The sequence below is a fragment of the Glycine max genome, chromosome 1 (assembly GCF_000004515.6).
Source record: "Glycine max cultivar Williams 82 chromosome 1, Glycine_max_v4.0, whole genome shotgun sequence".
In the NCBI taxonomy this organism is placed as follows: Eukaryota; Viridiplantae; Streptophyta; class Magnoliopsida; order Fabales; family Fabaceae; genus Glycine; species Glycine max.
Window position 1 is genome coordinate 27,273,290 of NC_016088.4, and position 13,402 is coordinate 27,286,691.

A 13,402-nucleotide genomic window follows, 5' to 3' on the forward strand; every position below is an offset into this window, starting at 1 on the left:
TGTCACATTATTACTTAACACAATGAGACTAACGACAAGTACTAAGTAGAAACATAAAATATTTTCAAGAACTTAATTGACCAAAAGTCAATTTGACATAGTAATTTGAAAAAAAACATATTTTCCAAGTATGAAAAACATATTTAAGCCTTTTTAAAAAATATTTTTGGCATATTTAATTATCCTATTTTATTGAATTTGACTCCAAATAAATAAATCGTATTATCATAAATAATTTTGAGTTCAAGGTCTTTGGAATCACTCAAATCCAGTTTAAAAAGAATTTTGTATGATTAAAACACTAATTTTGCTCAATAAATTAATTATTAATGAATAATAAAATATTTCCTTGACCTAAAACATGAAAATTCTTAATTATAATTAAAATAATTTAATCAATGTTAAAAATAATTTTTACCCTAAAAAATCGCATAATTACAAAAATATCATTATTGAGATATTCTCTTACTTTGCTTTTCTTTGACTAGTTGACTATGGTTGATTGGATGTTGACCAAGGCATCTCAATATTGAAGGTTATACAAATAAAAAAATAAAATGTTAATAAATATTAAAATATTAAATGATAAATATATGATAAAAATAATATGTAGCAACAATACCTGATTCAAGTTTTGAAGGACTTCTCTATAAGCAATATTTGAAGTGATATGTATTGAATTATTTCCATCATCAAAACATATAAGAATCTTCAATTTGTCACGTGTTATAACCCATAATATATAGTTGACCATGTGAAGAAACTAGTCTTGGTAGATAAATTCCAATATTTTTGAGAGATTGTCCTTCACTTTTGTTTATTGTCATTGTCAAGCTACTACTAAAGCTTGGAAGTGTAGGAAACTTGAAGAATATTTGAGGCTTAAGGTGAAGAAGATGGTGGTCCCTATGGCTATTAGGGAATTTCCTGCATTGGTAAAGAAGGCAAAAACTGTGGAACACCTAGAAGGTGGTAGCAAAGTGATCAGAACCCATGGTGGTGGATCCTCTAGCACTAAGAAGGGAAACTTTAGAAGAAGCCCTATTCTAGACCCCAACAACCTCAGGAAAGTTTAGTTGTGACCTTGCTAGGAACTCAATGACTTAGTGATGGTCCACACTTAATGACCTATTTCCCTCAAAAGAAGATGGTATGCTATAGATGTCAGAGGCCCGATCATCTTGCTAGAGATTGTCAAGCTTTTGTGAGAACTGCACCAGTAAGGAGTGTACCCAAGGCTAAGAAGCTTAAGGTGGCTGGAAGGATCTTCACTATGAGTGGAGTAGAAGCCTCCAAGTTTAGTGATCTTGTCCAAGGTGTGTGCGAAGTTGTTGGTAACTCTTTGTTCATTTTATTTGACTCAAGAGCTACACATTCTTTCATTTCCTATGATTGTGTGAAAAGATTAAAGTTGTCTGCATGTCCTTTATCGTTTAATTTGCTTGTTTCTACTCCTACAACCACTCCTATGAAAGCTTCCCTAGTGTGTGTTAGGTGTCTTATTGTGGTTAGTGGGCATAGTTACAAGGTCAATTTGATTAGTCTTCCTTTGGCCAATTTGGATATAATCTTAGGAATGGATTAGTTGTCCTCTAATCATATTCTTATAGATTGTGCTAAAAAGTCTATTGTTTTCCCGAATCATGTATGTGTTGACCTTATTTCTTCGAATTAAGCTCAAACTTCCTTGAAGGAAGGAGCCTCATGTTTTGTGGTCCTTTCTTTCTTAGAAGCTAAGGGTGATCATGACTTGAAGTTGATAGACGTTGCTAAGGGTTTCCTAGAGGTTTTCCCTGCAGAAGTACCTGGTTTGCCCCTAAAATAGAGATTAAGTTTGCCATTGACTTAGTCCAAGGTGCAAGACCAATGTCCATAACTCCCTATAGGATGGCACCAGCTAAACTAGCTAAGTTGAAGAGTGACAAATAGAAGATCTACTTGAGAAAGAGATTATTTGGGGCCTGTTTGGATGCAACCCAAAAGACCTTCTAGCATCTTATCTATTAGAAAAAGGTCTTTTATTTTTTAAGAGTGTTTGGTTATTAATTTTTTTTAGCTTTTATAAAAGTAAAAGCTCTCAACATATCTTCTCTTAAAGCTTAAATTTTTAGTTTATGAAATTATTACTTTTTGGGAATTTGTTCCCTAAATGATGCTTGCACAATTATGTCCTAAAAAAATTCAAAATGACAACATGTCCTCCACATTTTCTAAACCCTAAAGTCTTGGTTTCTCTCTCTTGTTCCTCAAAAGTTACATGCCTCCCTCCTTCGTTCCTCAATCTCTCTTCCATTTTTCAATTTCTCTTTAGATCATCATTCTTCATCTCTTCTTCTTCCTTTGTTAACATCACAGGTTAACCAATTCTTCATTAATTTCTTTTTTTTCTCATTAAATTTTGAATTGTTATGGATTAGGGTTATGCTTTTGTTTATTTCATTAATTATTATGAATTTTGACCCCTTGAACATATTCTTGTGGAGACTATGAGGTATAATTAAATATTCTTGAAAATTAATTGAAAGTTTATCATTGTTTCTATTTCTTAAGCTTATGGAATGTTTCTCAATCAAGTTCTTGTGAAAAGAAAGAAAGCATAATAGTGTGATAAAAATATTGAGATTTTGTTGAAAGTGTGCAAAGAAGAGGTGAATGTTGGAAATAAACCTGACAACCACTTCACTAAGCTTGGTTGGGCAAATATTGCAGAAAAGTTCAATAAGGCAACAAATTTGAGGTATGCATATAAGCAATTTAGAAATAGGTAGGATTATTTGAAAAAGGAATGGGAATTATGGGCTAAGCTTATTGGGAAGGACCATTGTTGCTAGTGATGAATGGCGGGAAGCCAAAATTCAGGTGTGTACTATTCAACTAAAATAAAGTTAGTTTTCTGAATTTAACTGCTTGTTGAAAATGTTATAGTTTTTTCCAATTTTGAGAACTCCAATCTATTGTGTTTTGGAGAGTGCTAAACTGTCTTATCCAAATAATATTATCCAAATCAAGGAGTTCTGTATTGTCATTGTCCATGGCAGGATTAAATTGATGGTGGATTTATTTCTTTGTTCTCGGTTGGTTGTGTTGTTGTAAGTTTGTCTAGTTATCCATTAGTAGCACTGCAAAATCTCGTGTCTTTGGTTCATAAATAGATGAGTATGCATGACATGTGGAGACAATTCTTCTATGTTTGCATCTTGAAAGGATTTCTCAATCTCCCCTCCCTCCCCAATAAAGTGTTAGTACTCAGTTAAGATAAGTTGATAAGTCACAACAACCATGATACTACCTACTATACACAAGTACCAAGAACTTATAATTTAAAGCATGTCAGAGTTTGTAAGAGAGTTCAACTTCACCCAAGTAAAAGATTGCAAATTTCTGAATTTGTAAACTTTGTCTTCCCACTCAATTTAAATTGATGGATCATTAAGTTGGGTGTTATGTGAAATTTGTATCCTCTAGAGCATGAAGGGGGGGGGGGGAGACGATGAGCCATCTCATTTAAGATAGAAGGGAAGTGACAAATAGTTATAGACAGTTTGTTAGAGGGGATCTATCAATTAAATAGTGGGAATGAGGGTGCTCATGAGTCAGAGTGTGAAAGTTTACAACTGTATCTGATTTTACTAATCACAAAATTATCAATATGCAAATTAAAACATGAAATTATTAAATTATTAGCATGCATGCACTTATGTCTTTCATATGCCATTATTATTTGTTATTGAGATGCTCCATTATCATATCCTCGGGATAGGAAAAGTTATCAAAGATAGTTGAGTAAAATGTCCCAATTATGTGTCTTTAGTATTTTGTTTTATCAACTTCCTGTGGTACTACTCTAACATGCAAGCTTGGTCTATGGTGGAAATAAATACATTCCTTGAATAAAGCTTAAGAAATACTTGAAAGGCAAAAGCATGGGTGGCATTTATGGTGTGGGTTATGTGGATATGGATGGTCAGTTGTTTAGTCTTGCTTTTGTTAAAAACAAGAAATTTGCAACATATATGTAGAGTAGAAATTCATCATTTCATGAAATGGAATTCCTTGTATGCAAGGGACCAGAGTTTGGCATTCACTTCAATTCTATAAAGGGAATCAAACAAACTAAGGATTTAAAGTTGTTTTAACATGGAATTAACCAAGTGTAAGGCCAAAATTCAGGTGTGTATAATTCAAATTGGAGCTATCAATATGCAATATATTAGAACGACAGGTTGTAGGGGTTTAGAACTGTAGGTTGCAATATATTAGAACTACAGGTTATAGGGGAATGAATGAATGAAGATAGATTAGTAAAATAACATTATAATATATAATGTAGTAACATTATAATATATTAGCAACACAGTTATTAGGTTCGTTGTTTAGAATGACAATGTATACCTTGAGCTAGGCAAGAAGTATATTGTATTTAATATATGCCCTTTAGGTTACTCGTGTATTTTATTTTTATCAGTTCTCAATGTCTAACCTCAACTGACTGAAGGAATCTAAACTCGAATTATTGATACTTTTGTACATTAAGATACACCAGCTACTATGAAATGCTCACCTTGTTTTACCAAATTTTGTGAAAATTCTAGCTTCTTTGAGCTTCAATGAGGTCCTTCAATGGTGATTTTCCACCATGGAGATGCAGCGGAAGACAAAGGAAAAGAGGTGAGAGGAGGTGCCATCCACTATGGAATAAGCCATGGAAGAAGGAGCTTCACCACCAAGATGAGCCTTGGATAAGAAGCTTGGAAGGATGCTTCAATGGAGGAAAAGAAAGAGGGAGAGAAAGAGAGAGGGGGGAGCACGAAATTGAAGGAAGAAAAAGGGAGAGAAGTTGAACTTTGAAGTATGTCTCACAAGACTCTCATTCATCAAAGTTACAACAAGTGTTACACATGCTTCTATTTATAGACTAGGTAGCTTCCTTGAGAAGCTTTCTTGAGAAGCTTCTTTGAGAAAAATTCTTTGAGAAGCTAGAGCTTAGCTACACACACCCCTCTAATAACTAAGCTCACCTCCTTGAGAAGATTCCTTGAGAAGATTCTTAAAGAAGCTAGAGCTTAGCAACACATACCCCCTATAATAGCTAAGCTCACCCCTATGCCAAAATACATGAAAATATAAAAAAAAAAAAAATTCATACTACAAAGACTACTCAAAATGCCCTGAAATACAAGTCTAAAACCCTATACTACTAGAATGGCCAAAATACAAGGCCCAAAAGAAGGAAAAACCTATTCTAATATTTACAAAGAAGAGAGGACCCAACCTTGGTCCATGGGCTCAGAAATCTACCCTAGGGTTCATGAGAACCCCAAGGCCTTCTTTAGCAGCTCTAGCCCAATCCTCTTGGAGTCTTCTATCCAATACCCTTGGGGGGTAGGATTGCATCATCCCCTCCACCTTGGAAAGGATTTGACCTCAAATCCCGAGGTTCTTCATATTCTGGGCTGCTTCCCTCGACACCTGTAAAAAGAATAAAAACATATGTATTAGTGGTGTTGGGTATGTTAGAGTATGGTAAGGTCTGAAAACCCCTTTCATGGACATCTTCCCATGAGGGAACATTGTTCCTCACCAACTCAATGAGTGGTGCTACAAGTATAAAAAAATATGGGACAAACCTTTTGTAAAATTTGTTAAGTCATGGCAGCCCCTGATTTCCCTTATACTTGGTGGAGTGGGCCAATCAGGAATGACCTTTATTCTCTTAGGGTCTGTGGGAACCTCTTGACCACTATTTAAAAAATTAAGAAAAGTAATGCAATAAAGCGTACCTTTTTCTGTATTTTAGTGTTGATTATTCCTACAAAAAAATACGACAAACCTAAGGTGTCCCATATGAGCACCTAAGTTTGTATTAAAACCAAAAATAAGAACAAACCTACCTAATGAGAACCTATGTACATGAATCATAAAGATGTTGGGTGCATGATTGATTTTACAAAAGAGGGTTGCAACACTCAAAACATTCATCATTCCACCTATTTTAGGGACTTGGTGCCTAATAATACCTATTTTGGGCACCAACAAAGCACAAGGATTTAAGCTCTTGTGAACCAAACCCTCATCCAACAACTTCTTTACTTGAAGAATAAACTCAAGCCCAAGAGGTGAGGCAATGCTAGCAAGTGCCTTTTTACGAAAGAGAAAATGTTGAAGTTGTCTAAGAGGGAAAGTTTCTTTAATGTTTTCCTTTATTGTAAAATGAGTTTCCTTCTTAGCTAACCTCTTGGAGGAAACACTTACCTCCTTACACTTCTCTTTAACCACTAATGGTTGTCCTTCTTCTTGGGGGTAGATTTCTTCACTAGATTCATCCCCTTTTGCTTCTTCACTTTCACTAGAGGAAGGTGAAGTAGTAGCCTTATCTTGGCTACTATAAATGTCTTGGCCCCTCATAATCATGGTTTTTGTGGTGTGGCATTGAGAAGTAATGTGTCATCTTCCAAGACATTTAAAGCACTTTATAGAGTTAATTTTCTCTTGCATACTAGCCTTAGGGGCTTGATTTTCTATTGTCTTCCCCTTATCATCTTTGGGCTTAGAAGGTGTCACCCCTAAGATGCCTTGACCTTGGTCTTTCTTTGGATAAGAGTGAGAGCCATAAGATTTTGACGTAGACTTTTTTTTAAGTTGTTGCTCTACCCTTATTTCCCAATCTAAGTTAGCCTCTACATTGTCTTTCCTATGGAAGTATGGGAGGTTAGCGTTAGCCTCTTGAGGCTTTCTTTCCTTTTCTCTCCTATGGGAGTGAGGTCTAAGATGTGACCTATGCCTTCCTTCGTAATAGTCACAAAGTTCTTCACTTAGGCTCTTGCAAGAGTTATGACTACTATAAGAGGCATATTTTTCTCTTTTCATTCTTTCATTATTTTTCTTCTTTCTTCCTCTCTTATTTTCTTTCTTTCATCTTGACTTATTTCTTCCACTCTTTTTTTTCCTTTTTCTTTCCATAACTTGAGGGAACTCAACTCATCTAAGATTCTAGATAAAGGATCTTTATGACTAGTACCCTCGCCATTAACACTAGATGAATGATGACTTATGTTGGCTCCTAAGTTGTGGTTCTTTCTTGTTGGAGGTTTGAAAACAAAAGGTAAAAGAAACTATGGTTGAAGCTAGCCAAAATAAACACTAAAAGAGGTGTGAAAGATAAGGTAAAAAAACTAATTGGTAAAAGGAAAGCTATCTAGGCGGTTTGAAAATGGAAGGTAAAGGAAATAAGCTATGAAAGTAAGCAAGAAATGTAAACTAGGTGAATCCTAAGAGTGTTTGGATGACCACATTCAAGGTTCCCAACAAAACACTCACTATCCTAAGGAAAAATTGCCTAAAATTATTACACACAAATGGAAGTTTGGTAACCTATTGGAGGCTCCCAACACACTTCCAATGAAAGACCTTTTTGTTACAAAACTTAAAAGCAATGAAGGTAAGTAAATTGCAAATTAAAAAATTACAAAACGGTCCTCAATTTTGGTGGTTGTTCTCTCTTTGGTGATTCACTCAATTTGGAATGCTTCTTAGTCCAATAGCTCTTAAGGTGGTTGGCCTCTTTCTTCTTGACTCAAATTCTTCAAGGGATGACACCAATCCTCCTTCCAATTCCCTATATGGCAACCCACAAACAAGGAAACAAAGAGACTACAATAACCAAAGACAAAAAAAATGAAATGAAAGCTAAACCAATGGATTTTTAACAAGACAATTTTTCAAGGATTATTCAACAATTAAAGCAATGAAAAGGACATAGAAGCAAGCTAGGACTCAGAGAAACTTAGAATGGCTCTAGAGTAGAGTAAACAAACTATAAAAAAATAGACTCAACAAAACTCTAGCTTTGGCACTTGTTTTCACAGTAATTTTCAATTGAAATTTAGGAACTAAGATTGGTATAAGATAGGAACCAATTATAGAATAAATTTTGAGCCAAAGCAACAAGCACACTTCCCTTTCACTTTTTTTTTTCTGGATATTGATTTTTCTGCCAACTTGTGTGATTTTTATTATTTTTCCTTTTATCCAAACCACCTGGTTATTTTTTTATAACTTTTTTTCAGATATCTAGAAAATTCAGTAAAAATTTCAGCTCAAAATTCGAAGTAACCAATTCTCAGTAATTTTTACAAGTTTGTATGTCCAAGCTGCCAGCACCAGCGATTTTTTTTTAAGCATGGTATATTGATTGCCTTGGGCTTACTTTCAACCTTCCTATGTATGTTGAACTCACTAGGATTGTTTACCACATTTTTAGGAGTTCAATATTCACTTAGGATCAACATTTCAGCCAGCAATTCAATCACCAAAACTCAAATTCACAATACACACAATCATAAGAAACCCTAAAAGTTCAAGAAAAGGTTCACAATCAAAGACTCTCTAAGAATTATGCATGAACATGTTAAGGACTAATTAACATGAAAGATTTGACTCAAATCAAATAATAGGCTAAAATAATTTCATACACTCATGAATAAATGAGTTAGACAAAGAAACAAGAAAATAAAATTCAGCACAACATAAAAAATCTTATGTGACAAGTTTCATGACTAGACATGACTTCTATGACAAAACTACAATAGGTGAACAAGTCACTCTCGATTTTTGAGGTTTTCTTCTACTTTAATATTTTTGTAAGAATTTTATGGTTTAGGTTTCAGCCACAAAAAATAACAAGACAAAACTCAAAGGAACCTAAACTCAACACAATTCATGGTTCAAGAACAAGAACAAGAAATTTGAACCATAGAAAATCAAATCTAGCTTCTATAGCAAGTTTAATCGGTGGAAACTCTAAAGAATCATGTTAACAACATTTAGCACAAGATATGTGAGGAGATACATGGTGAAAAATGAAGAAACAACAATGGAAGAGAAGGTAAAGCAAAAAAATTAATGGAGGTTTAAGGAGCACCTACTTGAAGCTCTTGTGCTCTGATTACCACTTGATGGAAGCTTGCTTGTGTGGCTTCTATGGAGGCTGGATCTTTGAGCTTCAATTAGGTCCTTTAATGGTGATTTTCCACCATGGAGATGCAGCGGAAGACAAATGAGAAGAGGTGAGAGGAGGTGCCATCCACTAGGGAATAAGCCATGGAAGAAGGAGCTTCACCACCAAGATGAGCCTTGGATAAGAAGCTTGGAAGGATGCTTCAATGGAGGAAAAGAAAGAGGGAGAGAAAGAGAGAGGGGGGAGCACGAAATTGAAGGAAGAAAAAAGGAGAGAAGTTGAACTTTGAAGTATGTCTCACAAGACTCTCATTCATCAAAGTTACAACAAGTGTTACACATGCTTCTATTTATAGACTAGGTCGCTTCCTTGAGAAGCTTTCTTGAGAAAACTTCCTTGAGAAGCTTCTTTGAGAAAACTTCCTTGAGAAGCTAGAGCTTAGCTACACACACCCCTCTAATAACTAAGTTCACCTCCTTGAGAAGCTTCCTTGAGAAGATTCCTAAAGAAGCTAGAGCTTAGCTACACACATCCCCTATAATAGCTATGCTCACCCCCATGCCAAAATACATGAAAATATAAAAAAAAGTCCACACTACAAAGACTACTCAAAATGCCCTGAAATACAAGGCTAAAACCCTATACTACTAGAATGGCCAAAATACAAGGCCCAAAAGAAGGAAAAACCTATTCTAATATTTACAAAGAAGAGAGGATCCAACCTTGGTCCATGGGCTCAGAAATCTACCCTGGGATTCATGAGAACCCCAAGGCCTTCTTTAGCAGCTTTAGCCCAATCCTCTTGGAGTCTTCTATCCAATACCCTTGGGGGGGTAGGATTGCATCACCTTCTAGTAGTCGATTGCCAGAGAGTAAAACTCTTTGGTAAAAGGTTTTGTGAAAACTTCATGTGCTACTCAATGTTTGAAAAACTTTTTTAGTACTTATCTTGATTGAGTCTTCTCTTGATTCTTGAATCTTGAGTCTTTAATCTTGATCTTGATTTTTCTTGAATCTTGAAACTTGATTCTTGAATCTTTGCTTGACTTTTGATTCTTTGGCATCATCAAAATAACCTTGGAAGACATTGCTTCCACAAGTAACATAGTATCTCGATTGGATGAATGATTAGAAAGAGTTTAACGACAGTATGACACAAGGCAAAATACACTCTTCAAGAACAAAAAGGTTTGATTATGAAAATGCACCACTTGTTGGAAGGAGAAAATCACTCTTGATTTTAAGGGTTCACAAGTGTATGTAGTATCAGCACTCACACACATTTTTTCACAATTTTGATTTTCTCATATCTCTTTTTCTTACTTTCCTTTTACAAACACGCCATTCTCTCTTTGTATTTCTTTTTTCCATTTCCATTACATTATCCATCCCAACTCTCATTTTCTCTATTCTTTTTTTCTTCCTTTTCTTTCTTTCCCACATGTATGATTTATCTCACAAGTCACCCCATAAAGGAACGTCATAGGATCATTGTTCTTCCTTTTAAGACTCTTTTTAGCACATTCTTTTATTTATCAAGTGCAACATTGCATGTAGTTCCACTAAATGGAGTAAGTAATGAAATTTAGGTGTAATTCACAAAATAACATAGAATTTAATAAAGTCTTAAAGAAGTATTCTTTTTTCTTTTGCTAAACTTGTTTGTGACTGATACAATTTAGAAGTGTGAATTTGTTCAATAGCTCAATTAAGATATGTATATATAGGATAGGTAACTCTTCTCAAGCTTTTGGAATAAAGCAAATGATTGATTTCTTCAATTATCAAGAGTACAACATAATGACATAAGAAAAGAACAAAACTTAAGACACTTGCTGATATCAGGTCACTGAACCATTCGTGCTTTATTTCTATCGCTCTAGTTTTGATGTCTACAAAATTCATATGTGCGTCATATTCTAATTTCTAATTACAAGTAACCATAGATAAAATGGAATCATTTAAAATATAAAATTATACTTTGTTAGTATGATATTGGCATCATACTCCAGCACGTAACAATAACCCACCCCGTCCCACACATAACTATAAATAGTTAGTATTCATTGCTGAAAGGAGTGGTTAATTTCCATCAAAGAGACCATGAATGCATACAAAAGTGGGTATTCCTTTTTCCCAGCATGGTTTATTTCATGTACAAAGGTTAGAATTCGAACTTTGGACAACTTGATTAAGGAACACAATTCGTTACCACTTGCGTCAACCAGTATTGATAGATCACTTTTATTTGTACTGTTATTTTAAGTTTTATTAACAACGATTTAGGTTATATCTTGATGACATTTTGCTTTCTTAGATAAAAAATTATTTGACTTGATAGGAGAGGGTTAGATGGGTATAAAAAATCCAAATATTTTTTAATTGCACCAAAAAATTTACTTGGACTCTTTTGTTTGAGAAATTATTAAGTGGTTTAGAGAACAATGTATTTAACTAATCTATCTATATATTATAATGAGATAGATTTTTATCTCTTAACTCCCTTGCCAAATATATATGATGTTCCTTAGTTTCTCCTCTATTTGATATCATTGACACTTTACTAGTTTTGCTTGGTAATGAACCTTGGTTGTGTTATGGATCTTAGTTTTTAATTTCAGTTATGTCATGGATCTTTATTTTTAATTTTTGTTATGCTATGGATCTTGGCTATGGTTTGGCTCTAGATTTTTATTTCCAGTTGTGTTATGACTTTTTTTCCTTCTACAAGATGTCTTCATCATTATTATCAAATGACTCACCATTATCATCAAATGACTCTTCATCTGATGATGGCGATCACATTACAAAGAACAAAGTGTTGATTTTTGTTGTAGCTAATGTTACCAATTACTTCATGAATTATGTTGTGAAAAATCCATGTAGAGATTCAAGCATGACAAGCCATCATTGGGTATCTGAGATTCTAAATGGTCATCCAATACATTGTTATCAGATGTTTTGAATGAAGAAACTTGTCTTTCTTGAATTATGTGATATCTTGGAAACCAAGTACAACTTAAAGAAAACTCAAAATGTCAACATTTATGAGCAAGTTGGCTTGTTTTTATACATCTTGAGTCAACCAGGTTTTGTTCGTAATTGTGAGGAAAGATTTTAGCATTCAGGTGAAATAATATCTAGACATTTCCATAGTGTCTTAGAAGTTGTGTGTATGTTTGCAAATGACATAATTAAGTTTGTTGATCCATCATTTAGAGATACTCTTGATGAGATTTTGAAAGATGCCAAATATCACTCTTATTTTAGGGATTGTATTGGTGCAATAGATGATACTCATATACAAGTATGGGTTCCCTATCATCTACAAAGAGTCTATATTGGTCGGAAAGGCTTCACTACCACTAATATCATGGTTGTTTGTGACTTTAGCATGTGTTTCACTTTTGTTTGGGCAGGTTGGGAAGATTCTACACATGATACTAAGATATTTATGGAGGCTTAATGTAAGCCTGCATTGCATTTTCCACATCCTCCTCAAGGTACTTAACATTTATATATTATAAATATATGTATCATTATAATTTTGTGTTCTAACATGCACTATTGTTTTATTCTTTAGGTAAATATTATTTTGTTGATTCTGGTTACCCTACTTTTATGGGTTTTCTAGGGTCGTAAGGGAAAACTAGGTATCATCTCCCACAATTTAGAATTGAGCCTAGAATCAAGGAGATAGTTGAAGTTTTTTAATTATTATCGTTCTAGTCTTTGAAGTGCAATTGAACATGCATTTGGTTTATGTAAAGCGAGATGGAAGATATTAGGTAATATGCCACTTTTTGCTTTGAAGACACAAAACCAAATCATTGTTCCTTGCATGACTATACATAACTTCATTCAAAAAATGACAAGAGTGATGGAGAATTTGATTCATTAGATGAAGATAAGAAACATATAGATAGTGATGAGAATGAAAGTGAAGGTGATCATAGTACTACAACATGGGAAGAACCGGATGCTCAAAGTACTTTACAAATGGAATGATTTGGAGAATCTCTAAAGAATATGTTTCCAACACGTATTTAATTTCTTTATTTTTTTAATAATACAAGGTTGCATGTTTATAGAATGAGTACATTTGAATAATTTTATATTGGAAGACATTATTGATCATATTATTACCAAGTTAATGACATTTTATATTTTATATGATATAAATTATAATTTCATAGATAATAATTAAATTATAAACTAGAATGTAAGTGATACCATTACTAAAATAATATTGTATTAATTACATTTTAAATATGAAAATTAATTATGTAGAAAGACATATAATTATATTTTTATGAGATACATTTATTTTATTTTTATAAAAATAATTATTTTTTAATCAAAATTTCTAGAAAATATATAACAATATTTTAAATAAAATGATAAAGTTAAAATAGTTTTATAAATGAAATAGAAAAAAATTAATTT